At 39.2% G+C, this 23,386-nt stretch overlaps 1 pseudogene; it reads right to left on the bottom strand.

Moving 5' to 3' along the window:
* Positions 1–18,050: 18,050 nt before the first annotated feature.
* LOC148123537 (V-type proton ATPase subunit F pseudogene) lies at positions 18,051–18,570 on the bottom strand (annotated as a pseudogene).
* Positions 18,571–23,386: the final 4,816 nt, after the last annotated feature.

The raw sequence follows: 23,386 nt of genomic DNA, 5'->3' as shown, positions 1-23,386 counted from the left end.
AGACAAAAAGGCTGCCTTCTGACTGGGAGAAGATCTTCACCAACCCCTCATCAGACAAAGGTCTGATCTCCAGAATATACAAAGAACTCAAGAAACTAGGCACTAAAACTCTAATTAACCCAATTAAAAAATGGGGTACTGATCTGAACAGAGAATTCACAACAGATGAACTTCGAAGGGCCAGAAGACACTTAAGGTCATGCTCAACCTCCTTAGCGATCAGGGAAATGCAAATCAAAACCACTTTGAGATACCATCTTACACCTGTCAGAATAGCTAAAGTTAAAAACACCAATGATAGCCTATGCTGGAGGGGATGTGGAATGAGGGGAACACTCATCCATTGTTGGTGGGAATGCAAACTTGTGCAGCCACTTTGGAAATCAGTGTGGCGGTTTCTCAGGAAACTGGGAGTCAACCTCCCTCAGGACCCAGCAATTCCTCTCTTGGGAATATACCCTAGAGATGCCCAAACCTACTACAAAAGCGTTTGTTCAACTATGTTCATAGCAGCACTATTTGTAATAGCCAGAACCTGGAAACAGCCTAGGTGCCCCTCAATAGAAGAATGGTTAAAAAAGGTGTGGAACATATACACATTAGAGTTTTACTCAGCGGTAAAAAACAATGACATCTTGAATTTTGCATGCAAATGGATGGAAATAGAAAACGCTTTACTGAGTGAGGTAAGCCAGACCCAAAAAGAGGAACACGGTATGTATTCACTCATAAGTGGATTCTAACCATAATTAAAGGTCTTTGAGCCTATTATTCGTGATCCTAGAGAAGCTAAATAAGAAGACGAACCTGATGAAGATTATTTACCTATCCGCCAGGAGGTAGGAAATAGTCAAGAGTCCCAGGTAACCTTGGGTGCATGGGGTGGGGGTGGTGGGAGGGTTGTTGGAAGGGGAGAGGGTTAGAGAGAAGGGAGTAGGGGAGGAATGGAGAAAGCTCGGTTGACCGGGATGGGGGGAAGGGAGGAAGGATGAATGTGGGATCAGGGAAGAATATATTTCAACTAAGGGAGTCATATTAGAGTTTACAGGAAACTTGATTATATATGGGATCCCAGGTCCAAGGAGAGATCCCCAGATTGTTCTCTGGACAGAGGAGGGGGTGCCTGAACTAGCCTTGGCCCGTGACCATACTGATGAATATTTTGCTTATCACCATAGATCCCACACCTGGCGTTGGATGACGATACAGATGGAGGCCCGCGTTGGAGCACCGAACTGAGCCCCCCAAGTTCCAAACGAGGAGCAAAAGGAGGAAGAAAATGACGAAGGACTGCGAGGGATACTATCACCCACTGATACAAGGGGTCGGATCTAATGAGAGTTTACCAAGGCCAGATGGACCGTGACTGAAAGAGCATGTGATCCAACCAGATTCTCTGAATGTGGCCGGATTTTCTGAATGTGGCTGGCCTGCAGTCTTTCCGAGAAGCCATTGACAATGACACTGGGACTGGTTTCCTCTGCATATACTGGATTTTTGGGATCCAGTCTGTTTGGATGCTCACCTTCCTGGACCTGGAGTGAGGGGGGAGGAACTTGGACTTCCCACAGGGCAGGAGACCCTGACTTCCCTTGGGAACAAAGAGGGAGGAGGAGAGGGAGGGGGGGAGTGGGAGGGCGTTGGGAGGAGGGGCGTAAATGGAAACTTTTTATAATTTAATAAAATTACTAAAAGGAAAAAAAAAAAAAAAAAAAAAGAAATTATGTCGTTTCATGACAATGAGACACACCTGCTCCTGGCAGCACCATTTACTTCAAGAGGAAGATGTGCATAGAGGAGACTCCTTATGTAGTTGGTTAGCCATTTGGCCAAGAAACTGATCTTGCCTGGACTGCTTAATGAACTGGACATGCAGGACCAACAGAGAAAATACTGCTGAACTTGCCTAAAGGTGAGACGATCGTTCAATGTTCTTGCTTCATGAAAGAAGTCTACTAGACATTCTGCAGGACACAGAAGAAAGTGACTGACAAACTGTCAGTATAGGCAGAGCTGTCTTTGAAATTTCCTGCTTTGTGGAAAAGTCTGCTGAATACTATGGGTTTATGGGCTGAAGATAGATTCCCCAGTGCTACAGAAGAACTTTGTGTGATTGTCCAGGTAGTGAGATGTCTCTGTCATTTCTAGAATTTTGGAAGTTGCTTATAATGTACTTCCTGTTTTCTTAGGTAATATTATATCCTTCTGGAGTCTTTGATGGACTTGGAGAATTTATAGTTATAGTTATAGTTTTTATTAGTTATGATAAAAGATAAAGTAGCTATAAATATTGTAACTGTAATTATTGCTGGATACCTGTTTTGTTATATGTAGTTTTACTATGTTAAAATTAAAACTTTCTTTTTTATTTGGACAGAAAAGGGGTGATGTGGGATTCACCTTTGTATGCTGTGAATACCATTGGTGAATAAAGAAACTGCCTTGACCTGTTGATAGGGCAGAACTTAGGTAGGCAAGGAAAACTAAAATGAATCCTGGGAGAAAGGAGGTAGAGTTGGGGAGAAATCAGGGATCCTCTGCTGGAGACAGATATGTTAAAATTTTGCTGGTAGGCCATGGCCTTGTGATGATGCACAGATTAATGGAGATGGGTTAAATTAATATGTAAGAGTTAGTCAATAAGAAGCTAGAGCTAGTGGGCCATGCAGTGATTTAATTAATAAAAAAATGGACTATCAGGGCAGAGAATCCTCAAAGGAAGAAATTAGATATGTTTTAGAAATTTATTTAAAAATGTTCAATATCTTTAGCAATTAAGAAAATACAAACTAAAACTGCTTTGAGATGTCATTTCAACCAGTCAGAATAGCTAAGGGTAAAATTAACGGATGAAAAATGCTGGTGAAGATTTGGGGGAAAGACGAACTCTCATTTACAGTTGGGGTTACACAAAATTGGTACAGCCACTCTAGAATTCAATGTGGAGGATTCTCAAAAATCTAAAAGTAGATCTACCCTATAACCATATTGCCTTTATACTCAGAGGACTCAATATTTTGCTACAAATGTATTTGCTCATTGCCACCCTGCTTCCAACACCTAGACAATAGTGTAGATAGAAGTTTCTGTCCTGCTCAGTTCTGTAGCCATTCAGCCCCAAAGAAACACAAAGAGGCTTAATTATAAACTGTTTGACCTCTTAGCTCAGGCTTATTATCAACTAGCTCTTACAGCTTAAATTAACCCATAATTCTTGTCTGTGTTTAGCCACCTGGCATGGTACCTTTTCTCAATGAGGCATTCTCATCTTGTTTCCTATGCATCTAGTTGTTGACTGACTCTCTGCCTTTTCTCTTTCCAGAATTCTCTTAGTCTAGTCACCCCTACCTGTTCTTCCTGCCTGGCTATTGGCTAATCAGTGTTTTTTTTTTTTTAAAAAAAAAACTAATATGAGTGACAAATCTTTACAGGGTACAAGAGTTTTGTCCCACAGCATATGGAAAAAAAGCTAAATGCTTTTCATCTGATGAATGGATGATGAGAATGTGGTACATACACACAATGGAATTCTATTAGAGGTAAATGGGTGAACTGGGAACTACTATATTGAGTGAGGCAACCCAGACTTTAAAAGACAAACACTTTATGTTCTCTGATTTGTGGATTATAGCTCTGAATATTTAGCTTTGGGCAAATATTCTGAAGTAACCACAGAAGCTAGAGAAATTGAAAGGGACTATGGGGAATTGGGAGCTCCGAAGTGCAGAATAGTTTGCCACAGGTGCTGCAAAAAAGAAGATAAGAAAAATGAAGAAGGACTTTAAAAGGAGTAGGTGAAGGGAGGGTGATGTGAGTTAGGCAGAGGGAAGATAAATAAATAACACTAAAGAAATCTGAAAAATTTATAGACAAATTGAAAACATTATTTTGCATGATTTTTCAAACACATACACACACACACACATATCTTAAATGAGTTTATCAAACAGGGTGATAATGCTCCCACCAAGAGCCATAATCTGTCTAACAAAGACCCCAGTATCAAGCATGATAAACCTTTCTTGGAGTTGTTGATCAGGGGAGTGCAAGAGACTCTCAAAATAATATGGGCTATTACCATAGACCTTGGATGCCTCTCAGAACCTGAAGGTAAGAGTATTGCTAAAGATATTCTACACCTCAGAAGAATCAAGTTGGAATGGATCTGGAAGCTTACTCCTAAAGAATATCTCTAATTGTGTCCATTAGTGCTACAAAAGTTGTCAAGAGAGAAAAGCAATAACTAGTCCTAGCTAGCTGTAAATGCTACAAACCACAACAATGATTTGCCTGGCGAGGTATTTCTCATGGCACATTAGTAACACATTTATTTTGGGGATAACCAACAGCTGTCTAAGTGACTTAAGGCTGGCTTAACAGGAAGGAGTCTGTATCTGGTACTATAAACCTAGCCAGCTACCTGTGGCTGAAGAAATCATAGAACCTAGAAAGGAATCTATTACTGCTGTTTTCCTCAATCAACGTAATTTCTAACTATATTTTAATTATGTTCCTTACTCACAGTGAACACAGCTATAACCCCTCATCAAAGAAGCTTCATTTTGTAAAAGATGGACACAATAGATCAAAAGCTAGAGAACAAGTAATTATGGGATGGCTAAACCCAAATGATACTTTTACAATGTAAACCTTATACTAAAGATCAGGGAACATCTAGGAAAGGGGTGGAAAGATTATAAGAGTCAGAGGACCAGGACTCATGTCACCACACAGTGTTTATTAAGACAGTGTACAGGAGCTGCCACAGCATCTTAGTAATACGGTTTCCTGAACAAGATCTGAATAATGATAAACCAGTTGACATGCTGACATGAATATCACAGGACCTGCCCTTAGATGAAGAGCTGTAGGAAATCAGTAAATGCTGATAAAGGAAAATTTGAGATAAAAAGGGAGACACTATAAAAAATATTGAAGATATTAAGAATTATAAAGGTATACTTTAAAAGTCAATTCTAGAAAACCTAAAAGAAATGTATAATTTTCTAGATGCAGCTGATTCACTATAGTCAACATCAAGATCAGTAATTTAGGGGCTGGAGAGATGGCTCAGTGGTTAAGAGCATTGCCTGCTCTTCCAGAGGTCCTGAGTTTAATTCCCAGCAACCATATGGTGGCTCACAACCATCTGTAATGAGGTCTGGTGCCCTCTTCTGGCCTGCAGACATACACACAGAAATAATATTGTATACATAATAAATAAATAAATAAATAAATAAATAGATCAGTAATTTAATCAACCATAATAATTTGGTCATATCTGTAACAAACAAGGTGATTGAATCAACAATAAAATTATCCCAGGGGGTACAAATAGCAAAAGAAAAGTCAAACCATCTTTATTTGTAGATTATATGATCATATATATAAATAACTCTTAAAGTCTCAAGAGGAAGCTTCTATAGCAGGTAAACAATTTCAGCAAAACAACTGGATACAAAATAAATACACAAAACTCAATAGCTTTACTGTATACAAGTGACAAAATGAGAAAGAAATCAGTGAAACAATGCTTTTCACAGCAGCCTCAAAAAAATATCTTGTGGTAACTTTAACCAAGCAAGTTTATTTGATAACCCAGAGAAACTTGTATGATTAAAAAGAACTGAAGTAAAAAATTACAGAAGATATTAGAAGATAGAAAGATTTCCCATGCCTACGGATCAGTAGGATTAATGTAGTAAAAATGGCCACTCTTTTCAAACAATCTATAAATTCAATGCAATCCCCATCAAAATTCCAACCTATTCTTCACAGAATTTGAAAGGACAATTTTCAGTTTAATAGAAACACAAAAAAAATCCAAGATATCTAAAACAATCCTGTATGATGAAAGAACTCAGGAAGTTTCATCATCCTTGTCTCAAATTATACCACAGAGCTGTAGTAATACAAAGACCATGGTATAGTAATAAGACTACAATGGAAATGATGATAAGTGGGACAGAATTGAAGACTCAGATAAGTTCATATGCCTATGGACACCTGATTTTTTGAAAAATAAACAAGCCAGAAATACACACTGGAAAAATTACAGAATCTTTAATAAATGGTTCAGGCCAAACTGGATGTCTGTATAAAAAAAGAATGTAAATAGATCCATACTCATCACTGTGGACAACACTAAACTCTAACTGGATCAAAATCTTAACATAAGGACAGATACCTTGAGTCTGATAGAAGAGAAAGTGAAAGCAGTCTTAAAGTCATTGGCACAAGAAATGCATTTCTGAACAAAACACTGATAACACAGGCACTAAACTCAACAATTAATAAATGAGACCTCAGAGAATTGTAAAACTTCCGTTTGGTAAAGAACATCATCATCTGGACAGAGTGACAAAATACAGAATGGGAAAATATCTTTACCAATTACATGTTTAATAAGGGATTAATGTCCAAACTATATAAAGAACTCAAAATACCAGGCATCAAGAAAGAAATAACTCAATTAAATATTGCATAGGGAACTAAACTGAATTATAAAACATGAAACACAAATGGCTGAGAAACACTTAAAGAAATGTTCAACACCCTCAGCCATCAGAGAAGTGCAAATATAAATTTCTTTGAGATTTTACCATAGACTAGCCAGTGTGGCCAAACCAATAGAAAAAAAAGCCAACTCATGCTGGTGAGGATGTGGAGTAAAGATAACACTCATTCATGCTGGCGGAAGGTAAAGCCATTGTGAAAGTCAGTGTGGCATGTCCTCAGAAAACTTATAAGAAAACTATTTCAAGATCCAGTTAAACCACTTTAGAACACATACCCCAAGGATTCTAAAACAGACTACATAGACACTTACTCAACCATGCTCATTACTGCTCTATTCATAATAGTCAGAAATTAGAAACAGCCTACATGTCCATTAATCAATGAATAGATTAGAAAAATGTGGTACATTTACATAATGGGAATTATTGATCTCTTTAAAAAGCAACAACAAAATCATGAAATTTGCATGCTTATGGAGGAAGCTTGAAAAACATCATTCTGAATGAGACAACCCAGACCCAAAAAGATAAACATGGTATGTATTTGCTTATATGTGGATGTTAGCTATTAAGTCTTTTGATAAACTGGATATAATCCATATAACTACAGAAGTTAGTTAAAGACTAAGGGACTTGGAAGGGGAAATAAAATAGATAGCAATGGATGGACCCATGGGGATTGGAAGCGAGGGAAGATCAAATGGGGAGGAAGGGAGAAGAAGGGAAATATATAATAGCAAGAGCTAAAACCAAGGGCCTTTGAAGTGGCTGTACAGGAACAATATAGTTGAAGCTTCTTAAAATTAATAAATGTGACTCTACATGTAATTACCAAATAATGGGTGAGACAAAGACTCAACTACTTGGCATCTCTCACCACCAAATGAAATCTCCAGTGCCTGGAACAGGTTATGTCTAATCAAGTTCTTGGTCAAAGGGACCACATGGAAACCAAAATTATAGCAAGCTATTGATTGTCAAGGCTATTGGTTGTTCCCCACAAACAGATGGTAAGGCCCCCTCCCCCCGATGAACAACATGTACATAACTCTATGACCACACACCTAGAACGTTTACCTCTATTGACTAGTGTTCATGGTACTGGAGGGTAAGCTGTAGTTTACCAGACCATAATGGTAAACACAAACCCAGCTACAAACCCTTAAATCTACAATGGTGATGAACTGGCAAGTTATGATGGTACAATAGTGGCACAAAGCTTATGGCAGTAATCAACCACTATCTGATAAGATTTAAGGCCCACTCCATGAGATGGAACCCATCCCTGATGCTGCTAGGTGGCCAAGAACATGAGACTAGATAGGCTAGTAGAAAACAAAAACCACTGTTCTGCTAAAGGAATATAGCGAATAAAATAACTAACAACATTCTGTTATAGATCAGTAACTTACGGATTCTCAGAGAAGCCTCCTTCCTTTAGGAGTAGATGGGAACAAATAGATACCCACAATTGGGCAATGTGTAGAAAATGAGAGAACTTGGAACATGCAGTCCCAAATGTGATGGATGTTTCAATCATATCTCTCACCTCAGGGCTCAAGGAATTCTGTGGAAGAGGAGGCAGAGACTGTAAGAGTCAGTGGGGATGAAGGACACTGAGGAAATAATGCCTTCTAGATATAGCAGGATCAGTGCACATATGAACTCAAAGAAACTGTGGTCTGCACAGGACTAAGTCAAATGTGGTCCCAGAAACAAAACGGGAAGTGGACCCAAGTTCCCATCCCTAACCCAGAAGTTATCTCTAATTGATAAACACTCATTACTTTAGGGCACTTACGGGCAGGCACATGCCAATCAGTAGATGGCCAACCTAAAACAAACTCAATAGTACTCTTGGAGGTTTTGGAGGGTTTTTGCTGTTTGTTTGTTTATTTTCCAAACAGGTCTTTTGTTTATACATTATGTCTTCACATTTTGTGCTTTTGTGAGATTTCTGTATGTGTGAATGTGTCTCTACACCTGTATGTGTTTCTTAGGCTTTCTCTCTGTCTCATTTTTTTCCTCTGTTTTACCCCATGCTTGTTTCTATTTTATTTTATATACCTGTTTGTTTTCTAATCAAAGAGAGAAAGAAAGGGTGTGGATCTGAGTGGGTGGGGATGTGGGTAGGGTCCAAAAGGAGTTGGGGGAGGGGAAACTATAATCAGAATATATTGTATGAAAAAAATTATGTTCAATTAGGAGAGAGAGAAAAAGAAAGGGGACACCAAGTTGGAAAAGTAGGAAGGTACAGAGTGTCTAGGAGACAAAATTGTGATCAAAATATTTTATATAAAATAACTCTATTTTCTATTTAAAATGGGAGAAGAACAACATAGCAGTTTTTGAAGATTTTATTGATTTTTATTGAGTTCTACATTTTCTCTGCTCCCCTCTCTGCCTTTCCTCTTCCCTTCAACCCTCTCCCAAGGTCCCTATGCTCCCAATTTACTCAGGAGATCTTTTCTTTTTCTACGACCCATGTAGATTATATCTATGTATGTCTCTCTTAGGGTCCTCATTGTTTAGGTTCTCTAGGATTGTGATTTGTGGACTGGTTTTCTTTGCTTTATGTTTAAAGACCACTTACGAGTGAGTACATGTGATAGTTGTCTTTCTGGGACTGGGTTACTTCACTCAAAATGATGTTTTCTAGCTCCATCCATTTGTCATTATATTTTTCCGCTGTGTAGTACTCCATTGTGTAAATGTACCACACTTTCCTTATCCATTCTTCAGTGTAGGGGTATTCAGGTTGTTTCCAGGTTCTGGCTTATTATTATGTTGTTGAGCAACATACCTTTGAAACACTTTTTGTTGTTTTGAGTTTTACCTTAGACTGTCTCGGTTTCTGAACTCAGAAACCTCCTGTCACAACTTCCTTCATGTTGGCATTAGAGGATGGCACCACCACATTCAGTCTGGAATTGTTTAATTGTTCTGTTAAATATATTTTTATAATCAGAATATAAAATTAACTCAATTTTGTTACAAATACAGCTGATAAAGAATTGGTTGTTATTAACAACAGAATGAATGCACAAAGAAATGATTCACAAGCTCATACTGATTATTTATGGTCTAACAAAAGTGTATGTTTTGTATACATATTTTGATAACTTCTGTGTCATTACATACTTGTCTAAAAGAAACATCAGTGAACATGCTGTCCTCTGGGCTGCATTGTGGGCCACATTCCCTAGGATAACACCTTTTCTATTGACTGTCAATATATATGGAAAATTTGATTTATAACTACACACAAGGGGAAAGATTTATGTTATCTGTTCCATGCCCCAGTGGGGACAGTACTGTAGGATACATACTAATGTTACAGACATTACACAATAAGTGCTTTTATTTGACTTGTCTTATGTTTCTAGCCCTTTGTGAATCATCACAGTGGACAGAAGGAATATTCTTGTTAATCGACTAGATCAAAACATTACTTCAAACCACATACAACTAAATTAGTAAATAGGAAAAATCATATGCTGAACCCCATCCCAGCATCTCTGGGATGAAGCACACTTGGACATGATGGATGATTTTTCTGATGTGTTCTTGGATTCAGTCTGCCATTATTTTACTGAGTGTTTTTGCATCAATGTTTATGAGTGAGATTGGTCTGTAATTCTCTTTCTTAGAAATGCCTTTGTGTGGTTTGAGTATCAGGGTAACTGTAACCTTGTAAAAAGAGTTTGGCAGTGTTATTTCTGTTTCTAATGTGTGGAACAGTTTGAGGAGTATTGGTATTAGCTCTTCTTTGAAAATTTTGTAGAATTCTGCACTGAAATTATCTGGCCCTGGGCTTTATTTGATTGGGAGACTTTTGATGACTGTTTCTAGTTCCTTAGCAGTTATAGGTCATTTAATTTGTTTATCTGGTTTTGATTTAATTTTGGTAAGGTAAGTGATATCTGTATAGAAAATTGTCCATTTCCTTTAAGTTTTTCAAATTTGTGGAGTAAAAGGACATGTACTCAACTATGTTCATAGCAGCAGCCTTTGTAATAGCCAGAACCTGGAAACAATCTAGATGTCCCTCAAGCAAATAATGGGTAAAGAAAAATGTGGTACATTTAACTATACAGTGGTAAAAAATGATGTCATCTTGAAATTTGAATGCAGGTGAATGGATCTAGAAAATATCATATTGAGTGAGGTAACCCAGACTCAGAAAAACAAATATAATATGTATTCACTCATAAGTGGCTTTTAGACATGAAGTAAAGAAAACCCAGCCTACAGGCCATAACCCCAGAGAAACTAGACAACAAAGAGCATCCTAAGAGACATACATGGATCTACATAGGAAGGTGAAAAAGACATGATCTTCTGAGTAAATTGGGAGCATGTATGTCACAGGAGAGGGTAGAAAAGGAGAGGGGACTGGAGAGAAATGTATAGCTCAATTAAAAACAATCAAACAGAATCATAAAATCATCCTTGTGATGAGATTCCCAAAGATTCAGGCATTTAAATATAATTCCCAAGATGAATTCTAGTGTTATGGTTTGAACATTGAAAGTTCCCCAGACTCATGAGTGTAAACATTTGGTCTTTTACTGGTGGTGTTGCATTGAGAAGCTGTGTAACTTTTGGGACTACGATATAGCTGGGGACAGACCTTCCCTAGTGATCGTCTTTATGGTTCTGGTTTGAGTTTTCTGCTTCACCATTTTCTAAGATGTGATGATGTCTGCCACACATTACTACCATGCAGACTTCCCTGCCTTCCTAGCCTTGATGGGCTGAAACTCTGAGCTCAAATAACTGTTAGATATTTTGTCACAGAAATGAGAGAAGTAACTAAAACAGTGTAACCAAGGGCAAAATAAGTGTAGAAAAGAATAGTAGTTTTAAGCATAATTGTTAAACTTTGTTTCACTTCTTAATTTTACAAATTTAAAACATGTACATTAGGTCACTCTCAGATCCTCTAGGGCCCAGCAGGCAAATGAGCCTGCAGTTCATGTAAGTTATGGTAAATCCATCTGTCCTATCCAATAGGGTTGGTAGCAATAGCTGTCATTCATGTATTAAAGTCGTGTGGCCAAATCTTTGTATTCTCTTCCTCAAACCATTGCACAGAAACCCTTTCTCTTACTTCTCCTTGGGTTCAGTTGTGTTTTATTACACCAGGTTCTATCTTCAGACTGTAAAAGGTAAAGATACGTAAGAAATGCATGGGACGCTTCCCTGCACAGAACTCGGTCAAAGGCAAATCCTACTGTAGGGTACACAGTTCCAGTCTTGTCATCAGCTTCCAGTCTGCTTAGGGTCTGTCGCACTATGACAAATCCAAATTGTACTTCTTTCAGTGTTGGACAGTGTCTTAATCCATTTCAGGGTCCTATAATAAAATACTATAAGCAGGGTGGTTTTAAATGCAAACATTTGTTATTCAGTTCTGGAAGCTGAGAAGTCTAACCTTGAAGATCCAGAGAAGTTGTTTTCTGTGGAGAGCTATTGGAACAAGTTTTAAGAATGGAGTCTTGTGAGAATTCTGAGTGCTTGTGAGAATACTCCAGGAAAATGCATCAAGAGTCTTGTGACCAGAGTTTTTTTTTAAAAAAACACAGAATTATTCTTGGAATGTGTTTGCCTGTTCTTCCCAGGTATAGTGGATTGGAGTAAGTTTACTTCAGCTATTGTTCTTCATATGTGTCTATGAATAAACATGCTTATTTTTTTACTACACTCTTGTGATTGTATACTTTATTCAGGTGACTCTTCTTAACCCTCAGAGCATAAATTGTCTGATGCTCTGAATAAAGTTTGCTATTGCATCAGACTTTGGTCTGTCTCACTTTTAGTCTTCACTCATGAAGCCAACGAGAGTGGTAAACAGGCCATAACTTCCTGGTTCATAGATGGTTGTCTCAACCTTGTATATATTACATCATGCAGGGGAAAAGAGACTTCTTTTGGAATATCTTTGATAAAGGTATTAATATAATTCACCAGGACTCTACTTTTGGGACCTCATCATACCCCCGCCAAGTTCCAGTCCCTAGACTACTAATGAGGGATTAGGTTTCAACACTGGAATTTTGAAAAACACAAAATATTCAGTTCCTAGCAACCTGGAGTGCTACACTGCAGGCAGCTTACAGAATCAATCCTGGCCTCAGCACTCTGTGGTCTCATGGTGTGGTCTTCATTGTCATGTGCAGGACCCCACTACTATGCCTTCCTGAAGTGCTCAGTGAGCTCAATTTACTGCTTCCTGGTTCATAGCCTCTGTTTCCATCTGTCCTGGGCCTCTTTCCTCAGCTGTAAGTGTTCTAGAGGTCTTACCTGTCTCTCTGTCTGTAAAAGTCCCATGAGCAGGACAACTGCTTCACTCACGACAGTCCAGCAGTTGCCGAAAATCCTGTGGGGACCAAGTAAAAAGACCTTTGGAAAAAATTTCAAATTCCGTCTTCTACAAAGAATCTGTTAATTTTCATTTAATCAGAAACTTAATGATGGTATACATTATACATTTGTTACTCTTTTTTAAGAATACAATTTTGCATATTTCATCTAGTGTTAATCTCAGTTAAGAAATCACATCTAGCCATGCATAGTGGTACATACATTTAATGTCAGCACTGGGAAGCAGAGTCATGCCAATCTCTGTAGGTCCAAGGCCAGCTGAGGCTATATAAAGAGACATTGTTTAAAAAACAACAAAGCAAAAATAAAAACAAATGAGGAAGGAAGGAAGGAAGGAAGAAGAAAGAGAAGGAGAAGAAGAAGATAGGTAGGAAGGGAAAGAGAGAAAGAGAAAGAAAAAGAGAAATATTACTTTTCTGCTTGGAAGTTTGGAGAAGAGGAACTCAGAAATGGTAAAATCTGACCTTTGTATAAAGATTCTTGTGTGATTTGGTGCTTAGAGCTCACTCACACAATATTAGCTGTCTTTTTTAGGTTTGATTCCTCAATTAGTTTTGCTTTCAAATCCAGATGTGAAATGTGTACTGATCCTCAGCCAGATGCAGCACGACACACAAATTGGCTGCCAAGCATGATGATCTTTTCAATGGAAAGAAGAAGACCTGACAGAGACCTAGAGAGAAGCTCAGATTCCACCCTGGGATGCTGAGAAATATGGAGATAATCATATTCAGACTCTGGAGAGGAAATGACAGACTTAAAAGGTTCCAACAGTACAAGGCACAGAGGTTGGGCTCAAGCTTCTGTGAGATGACTCTTAATTCTTGGGCATCCCATAAGCAAATCAGTCATCATGCAGGAAATCTCAGTGCTACTTGTAATTGCTAATGACAGCTAGGGATCATATGAGCTGGAGCTATAATCAATGATACACAAATCAAATATTGCAATGTCTGCAGATTGGTGAGTTTTATGGGACAACTGTCTAGTCTCCAGCTTCTCGGAGCTAGTCCCATTAAAGGAGAAGGTTGTGATGTGTATAGCTGTATGTTTAGGCATTCAATCATGGAAAAGGTGGATTCACTGTCATTGCCTGCCACAGGGACATCAAGTCATTCTTTGAGGAATATCACCAGTCATCTTTCCAGACCCAGAGGTTGGTATTTCTTAGCTGTGCAGAAGTTTAGAAGTCACATATGGGGACAGCAGGTGTATGGGATACCTCTTTACCTTCCTCCTAGTTTTGTTGTGAACCTAAAACTGTTCTGGGGCAAAAAACAATGAAGTTTTAGTTATGACTTAAAAAAAAAAAACAAAACACAACAATGAAGCTGGGCTGTAGCGGCGCATACCTTTAATCCCAGCACTTGGGAGGCAGATGCAGGTGGATCTCTGTGAGTTCAAGGCCAGCCTAGTCTACAAAGCAAGTTCCAGGAGAGCCAAAACTCTTGAAAAAATCCCCCAAAACACAACAACTACCAAAACCAAACCAAACCAACAAAAACAATGAAAAGACATCCAAAAATTTCAAATTTGGCAAGTTGAGATAGTCAAAGCACAGACAAGTATTTGCAAGAGACAAACGGTGGCTCCGGTCCCATCTGAGCAGGCACAGTGCCTCTCTTAACAGATGGCTGGGAGCAAAGGCAGCCAAAAGTCCTTGTAGGAACAACAAACGTGCTGCTGAGGGCAGGCATCCAGGCAGCCAGTGCTGACAATTGTTTCTGTTCTACACTCGCCGGCCTATGGCAAAGAGACTGAGGAGTCAGTTGACTCTTACACATTAAAGTGGAATGGCCAAATAGCTTCCATGACCATGGGAAAGGTGGCTAGGAGACATGGCTGACACAATGTTTCCAAAGTGGCTTCGGTATTCTCATTTTTCTTGGATTCATATGAGGAAGTTCTAGAGCCTCCTGTTAACACCATTTTGGCTTGCTAAAGTGTGAGTGTCATGTGTACACAGACAACGTGGCATCTCTAGTGATAAGAAGTGTTTCCCTGCTAGAGACCCGGTACCAAGTCATTTTATCCAAGAGAAGAGTTGATTTTCCTAAGAGGGGAATCTGTTTTTGATCTTTGCTGTCTGCCTTCATGTGCTTTAAGCAACTCTTTATCTACTAAATAAATGCGGACATGGGCAGTTTCTAACCTGCTTGTCTAGTCTATGGGTAAAATGTCTTGTGTCTAAGGGTCACCCTGACTAAAGCATTGCACTGTATGTGAGTTGGACTTATAATGTCAGTGTTTTCTGTGGCTGAAAACTGAAATTTTAGTTCAGCAAGAGATGTAGCTCAGGACTTGCCTAGAAGAGACAGGGCCCTGAGTTTGATCCTTTGCACAAAAGGAAGACAAATTTATCAGAAGCACCATTTTATCAGCCTGAAGTCAGTGCTAATAGGATGTACATGTGCACTTCAGGATTGCTGCTACATACAAAATGACCAAGACATGAATGAAATATCTTATTTTCTGTTTTCAGCCATACTTACTTTTTACTTTTTTTTTTTTATTTTTGCTTCTTTGTATAGCCCTAACTGCCCTGGAACTCACTCTGTGGACCAGGCTGGCCTCAACTCAGAGATCTGTCTGCCTCTGCCATCCTTGAGGGCTGGGATTAAATGCCAGCACCACCCCATCCAGCTACTGTGTTTATTTTTTCAGACTTCGAGACTTGCTCAGAATTCAGTCTACTAGGACAAATCACCAGTCTCATTGCAAAATGAGACCCTTGACGCTTAGACTTCTGTTGTGAGTTTTTTATTTTTTAGAAGAGATCCCACTTTCTTTTTTTTATTTTTATTTTTTATTATGGTCTGCAAATTAAGAAGGCAATGGAGGTAGCCGAGAAAAGCAAGGGAGGCCCTGGAAGGAAACAGAGTCACACCCTAAAGACCACCTGTGGCTCACAGAAAAGGCCTGGGGGCAGGGGAAAAACAAGGGAAAACTAGAAGAATGGAGAAAATGATGGATCATTACTTGATCATCCACTTAACAGACATCTCTTGAACATCCACTACTTGCAGAGATATTGCAAGAATGGGTAAAAAGATGGACATCTTAGACTCTATCTACATGGTTTTCTGAACCCAGTGATGGGTAGAATGTGGGTTAATATGCACACATGCAAATTTAAAATTTATCTCTGACTCTGTTTCCCTTATTACCAGTCTGTGCTTGTATTGTCGTGTAAGTTTGGGTACTGAATGCAGCCTGACTGGGTTCCTCTAATTTCGCCTGCCTCCTGGGCCAAGATGCAATGAAAGGAAGGAAAATAAAACTTCTTCTTCTTCTTCTTCTTCTTCTTCTTCTTCTTCTTCTTCTTCTTCTTCTTCTTCTTCTTCTTCTTCTTCTTCTTCCTCCTCCTCCTCCTCCTCCTCCTCCTCCTCCTCCTCCTCCTCCTCCTCCTCCTCCTCCTCCTCCTCCTCCTCCTCCTCCTCCTCCTCCTCCTCCTCCTCCTTCTTCTTCTTCTTCTTCTTCTTCTTCTTCTTCTTCTTCTTCTTTTAAATTCAAGGTTTTGCTCTGCAAATGATTTTAGTGTCAACTTGCTGTAAACTAAAACGTCCTGCATTGGGAGCCTTGACCAAGGAATTGCCCTGACTTCCTTTACTGAAAAGTGAATCCCCTCTCCAAATGTGGGCTGCACTTCCTAGGAACTAGGAACAGTCCAGATGGAATGGACTTGACAGCCAAGAGGAATATTCACCTTTTCCTCTTGTTCTGCCTTCCCTCTAGCCGGCAATTTATTCTATCCTGCTGCCGTTGCTGCAGATTCCTTCTCTGATGGCAGAACACAGTTCTCACATTTCCATCCCTGGCTCAGGACCAGGAATTCTCCATGTCTGCAGTACCGGACTGGGACTGCAGAGGCCCCCAGCCACAGGGCCCAAACAACATCAGACTGTGGGCTTCTCGGTTGTGCAACAGCTGTTGCCACTATTTCAACATGGATGTTTGGTTTTCCTTTTCATTGTACTCAGCCTGTTCCGCTTACGTGCCCTAAGGCTTTCCAGGCATCGTATGTTCTCTTTCCTACCCATAGTCTCAGATAACCTTGATTGGTCCGTCACCTTTACCTGAAAGTCTGGCCAGAGGGAAGCTAGGGTATTCAAACAGTGATGCCACTTCCGGGCCTAGATCCCACTTTCAAAACATTATTTTCATACAATTATTTTGATCAAAATGCGTTTTATGAAATTCTCAAGAAATTAATAAATTATTAAACATTATTTATTCATAGCAATTCAAGTTGAAATAAGGGTGATCCATTTGCTGGCACAAATTCGTTGGAAACCAACTGTGGCATCTCAAACTCTATCTCCTTTCTAATAAGATAGCACAGCTGCTTTCATTTTTATTGCTTTTATTGACCTACACATTTCTCCTACTCCCCTTTCTTCCTCCCCTCTCCCCTTCCTTTCTCTCCTACCCCCACACTCCCAATTTACTCAGGAAATCTTGTCTTTTTCTCCTTCTTATGAGGATCCATGTATGTCTCTCTTAGGGTCCTCTTTGTCTGTGTTCTCTGGGGTTGTGGACTGTAGTCTGGTTATCCTTGCCTTTATGTCTAATATCCACCTATGAGTGAGTACATATTCCACTTGTCTCTCTAGATCAGGGTTAACTCATTCAGTATGCTCTTTTCTTGTTCCGTCCATTTGCTTTTAAATTTCAAGATGTCACTATTTTTTTTTCACTGCTGTGTTGTACTCCATTGTGTAAATGTACCACATTTTATTCATCCATTCTTCGGTTGAGGGACATCTAGGCTGTTTCCAGATTCTGGGCTATTATGAATAATGCTGTTATAAACATAGTTGAGCAAATGTCCTTGTGGTGTGATTTAACATCCTGTGGGCATATACCCAAAACTGGTATTGCTGGGTCTTGAGGTAGATTGATTCTTAATTTTCTGAGAAACCGCCACACTAATTTCCAAAGTTGCTGTACAAGTTTGTACTCCCACCAGCAAAGGAGGTGTGTTTCCCTTGCTCCACATCCTCTCCAGCATAAGCTGTCATCAGTGTTTTTTTTTTGTTTTTTGTTTTTTTTGGAGAGAATATTCTTTTTAATATCAACAATGACACTGTGTAACAGCACAGGGAGGAGGGGGTGGGGAGAGAAGACGGCTGGGCTTTCCCTCCCTCACCAGCCTGGATCTGAACAGCAGAACCCCAACAGCTTAGGAGCCACTCAGTGAAGAGGAAGGGAGGGGCCGGAAATAAAGGCTTGAAACTTAAATAGAGGATGGCAAACTGGGAGAGGCCTGGTAGTGAGAGGGGGCTGGCGGCTGAGGAGCCCTAGCGCAGGTCTTCGGCCGTGAACATGCCCTTGGCCCTGCGCAGGATGGAGTCCTTGGCTGCATCATAAGGATGCTCCTTGGATGGGATCTCCAGGACAGCTGGGATGGAGCGCTGGTGGGCGTCAAGGGCATGCCGAACCGTCTCTGCGATGTACTGGTTGATGAGAATAATGCCAATGTCATCCCTGTTTAGAAACTGCCTGAAAGTGTCTTCGATCTCATTGATGGTAGTATCCTTCTCCACTACCAGGAAATTAGAGTGGCGGTTCTTGTTAAGCTCCCCTATGCCGCCCAGCAGGAAACCCGTCACGTCACCGTCACCGTGTCTCCAATCACCGCGATTAGTTTACCCCTGCCCGCCATTCTGTCGCACAGCAGAGCGCTCACCAGGTACCTGTGATGCTCCCTGTCATTGGCCATTCTGACAGATATGAGATGGTATCTCAGAGTTGTTTTGATTTGTGTTTCTCCGATGGTTAAGGAAGCTGAGCATTTCCTTAAGTGTCTTTAAGTCGTCTGAGATTTGTCTGTTAAAAGTTCTCTGTTTAGATCTGTACTCCATTTTTTAATTGGATTATTTGGTATTTTGGTGTATTTAAAACATATAGAAAATGTAGGATAGTTTTAAATGGCTTGACTTCATTATACCTCAATATGAGTAAGATCCTAAAATAATATGAGAAAGAATATAGTTCTGAAAAAGATTGGATTTAAAGTAGTCATGTTACTTTTTTTCATAAAAACTACTCATTCTCATATTGCACTCCATTTTAAAAATTAATGTGCAATTTCCAAATCAGGAAAGGTTCCTTACAAATTTTGAAAGGAGACAATGTGTTATTCATTTTGATAATAGTTTTAAGCTGTTCATTGTAGTGTCATATCGTACAATGCTATCTGAAAGTAATAGAGTTTAAGGCAGATGTGATGCCTAGTACTTGGGAAGGTGAAGCGGGAGTATAGAGAGCTACATGGCAAGTTTGTGTCCTGCCTGGGTTTCATGAAAGCCTGTGTCAAAAAGTGAATTAAAAAATAAAGCTAAAAATTTCTATAGTATAACCAGAATCTGTACTAAAAAGTTTAGTTAATTTAAAATTTATAAAATTATAACATAATATGTAAAGCTTATATTACTCAGGAACAAAACCATAAATTTCATAAAACTTGGAAAAATATATTAAGGTGCTGAAAAATAAATGAGGCTAGTACAAGAAGACAGGAGTTTGAATTTTGGGGCAGTGCTGCCCTCTAGTTACAGCATCAGAGAACTTGTTTTATCTGATTATCATTTAGTTAGCGCAATTCAGGCTTATGTTTCCAAGCCTGCCTGCCTTCACATTAGAATCACCTGAAAAGCCCATTAAAACACCAGTTCAAGAAATGAAGAGATACTGGTTTGTTTATAGTGTGTCTTGTATTAACAGGTCTTTTACAGTACCCTGGAGATTCAGATGTGCATCATGTTAAGAAATGTTGCTTTAGCCAGAGAAATCAAGTATTAATAAAAACAAAAAGCTGGCTCTCAACTCCAGAGCATCCAGCACAGTCTCTGTGGCTGCTTCTGCACTTCTGTTATTAGGGAGACAGCTCAGGCTGCACTCTTGAGTAACTATTGGTTCTGTGACCATGTATGCTCAACACTCTGTGCAAAGATATGTGCAGAAACAAGTATGTCCACACAATTGCAAAAGCTAGCTCTTCTTCCACCCCGCTGCATTTCAGCTTACTGCCAACTTCCAATCAAAGCACATCTTTGTTATTCCAATTCAGATATTCCAAAACTGATGTCCACCTTGTGAAGGAGAAAGGGATTGGGAAAATGAGAAGTTGGCATTGAAAATAGTACTCCCTGCCTCCTTCCTTTATATTTCAATGAGTAGGGTCCTAAAATAATATACCTCCATCTTTCAGTCTCTCCATCCCTTCACCTCTCTGTCTGTCTGTCTCTGTCTTACGCACACACACACACACACACACACACACACACACACACACACACACACGTGCTTCTTATATTACTGACTATGTGGTTACAAAACTAAAGGAAGTTTTTTGAGGTTTAAGGGAACACCTTGCTGCTGGCTGCCACTTATTAGGCATTGTTTAATGAATGAATAAATATCTGAGTGGAAATATGAATAAACAGGTTTACCTGTGAGACAAGCTCAGGGAAAATGGAATGTTCATGAATATGCAAAGTTCTTCAGTAAAGAGCAGGTGCCCTCAAGACTAATGAAGGCCAAGACCTACCTATTCAGTGAAAGGCTGGAAGATAAACCTGTATGATCACCAAGTGTAATGTGAGTATGAGAAAGAAAGGACAATTTGTAGAACCTGTGAATCATATGAAACCCCATATACCGCAAGACTGACCTGAGGTTTATCAGCCATGACCATAAACAAAACTAACTGATCATCTGTGAAATATTCTGGGGACTAAATTCATTGTTTTGATGGTTAGAAAAAAAAGGTAAAGACTTAGCCATTTGGTTTTCTTTCCCTACCCAAATGGTGTTGCTGGGTAACCATGTAGCTCTACTTCTGTAGGAATGATAAGTAAGAAATTATAAATTCAGAGTAACTGTTAGCCAGCCCCAGTGAATGGTTTAGTTATTCAACATCAATGACTACTATTGGAAACAAACAGGGATTAAATTAGCCAACTGCCTCTATGCAAGTCCATGCCACCTCTTACGGATGTACTTGTTGAAAAAAATGAACCTAAGCCTATCAGGCCCCTAAGCTCAAGTGCCATTATTATAATATCATATACAAATATCAATATACAGAGGACCAAAATGTTCTTAAAATAGAGTACAGAGATACAACCAGCGCAATCACAACGCACTGCAAGGGAAAGGTGAGTAGGAGCAGGAATCTTTATACCAAACTGTCTCAAAAGTCATGCCAATCAAATATAATTGTACTCTTTTCTGGAAATTAATTTAGACATAACATCTACTGAGCAATGAGATGAGAACTTGAAGACTTATTCAATATTTAATAGTAACAATTTATGTTTATTTGTGGGTGTAGTAGCATTGTTCTTTTAAAAATTTGTCTTTTGAGACAAGGATATTCAAGGCTAGCCCTTCAACTTGTGCTCTTTCTGCCCATGACCTTCTGAATGCCATAATCATGGCTATGTGCTATTATGCCTGGATTAGTATTGTTTTCATATATTAATATAGTCTTTTTCTTTTATTATAAACACTAGCATATTTATAATGAAATAAAACATGATATATACTTTGGGACAACACAGCTGTGGGGAGTTTGGTGAGCACAACACATTGGTTTGGCCTTGTGTAGTTAATTTTTTGTTTGGTTTGAGACAGAGTCTTGTTGTGTATCTTGGGCTGTCTTTGTGTTTCCTGTGTAGTCAAGGTTGGTTTAAAAATTTGTTATCCTTTGGCTTCTACCAGATGTTGGAACATATGAACTGGGCTAATACCTTCTTCTTTTAATTTTTTTGGATAGACTTGAAATGACCCATAATCATGGACCAACAAATGGATCATCATGTCAAGGTAGTTGTTCCTAAGCTTGATAATGTGAATTCAATACCCAGAATTCACATGGTGGAAGAGAACCAACTTTCATAGATTGTCCTCCAATGCCCACACCCATGCCATCAGCCTTGTGTACCCATATGTATGCCCTTTCACACCAAACAAGTGCAATTTTAAAATAAATTATCCATTATGAAACTTAAAAAGAAATATTTAATTTTTATAAGGCTCCATAGTCATCCATTGCTTCTGGCGTTTACATTACCTTCCCAATTCCACAAAGATTCTTGAGCACCGGAGGGAGGGGCAGTGCAGTATATATGTTCTATTTAGGGCTAGGGATTCTTTGGTGTCTTATTCTCTATACCATGGTCAAATGTGGGTCTCCATGTTGACCACCATCTACTGCAAACAATTCCTCTGTTGAGAGTTGAAAGATGCCTTAATTTATGGGCATAATGATAAGTCATTTGGAGTTGCTTTACTATTCTCTATTCATTAGCAGAGTAATAGCAGTAGGTTCTTCCCTAAGATCTATGATCTGTCTACCCGTAGGCTATTGGCCCAATGACAGTGCTGGGTATAGGTTTTATTTTGTGGAGTGGATTTACTTCTAAGCATAAAGGGATTGGTTTCTCCCAGCCCATTTGTACCACTATTGCACTAAAGAGCAGAGTCTTCCAGGCCAGTCACTGTTGTAGCTCACAGGGCTCACAGTTCCATAAGATTAATGATGAAAGCTAAACAATACATGTGAAAATTCCAGGTAAGAACTGATTTGATTTCTCCATAGGTCAGTTTAATATATGAACTCATAGTGGCTGTAACAGTATACATGGGACCTGTACAATCCCAAACCAAACCAAATTCCACCATGGAGAGGAGAGCTCATTAAAAAGTTCCACCTCCAGCTAGGGTACTGTTGGTAATTCTTGGCTACTGGGAAAGAAAAGGTGAGTTTCCTCTAAGAATGTGGCCCCTGATAAATTACCACATTCCAGTGGAAGGCCACACATACAAGAATCTTTTGACAGCACAAATTGACCTTGATGGGGAAAAATAAAAGCAAAACAGGATACTAAGTTGAGTGGGAAGCAAAGAGGGGAGTGGATTTGGAAAGAGTTGGTAGATATACAAACTATATAAAAATTTAAAAACTATTAAGAATATACATGTATGTATATATAAGTATGCATACACACTTGTATATGTATGCATGTATAAGCTATGCCAGTAGGATGGGAAGGAGGTATTGGATACTGTGGAGAATATTTAACATGAAGTTTTTATAGACAAGGAACAAAGAAGGGCTTGTTTGTAGGCACTGCACTTGTCCGTGACATTCTGTAGTGTCTGTCCTGTTTTTGGATACAGAAGCCAGCGTGTCTAGAGTAGCTCAGTTTACTCTGAGAAAGACTAGAGACTGCCACTGTATATGGTGTGGCCAGAAAGGCAGGAGGGGAAGAGGATGCCAAGCATAGCTACATGTGTGTCTGAAAATGCTTGCATATGGTTTCCAGGTACCCTTGACATCATTCCTACTGAGATGGTAGCTCTACCTGGGGCCTTAGGCTTCTGGTTTTTTTTCTTGTGAAAGATGAGTCATGGGGCTTTAAAAATTGAGAATCATAAACTGTTGGGAGTTTGTATTTTGGCTCGGTGGTCCA

This window comes from Myodes glareolus, chromosome 1 (assembly GCF_982192425.1).
Source record: "Myodes glareolus chromosome 1, mMyoGla1.1, whole genome shotgun sequence".
NCBI classification, from domain to species: domain Eukaryota; kingdom Metazoa; phylum Chordata; class Mammalia; order Rodentia; family Cricetidae; genus Myodes; species Myodes glareolus.
Note: the sequence above shows the minus strand (reverse complement) of the source record. Positions and strands in the feature narration are given on the sequence as shown.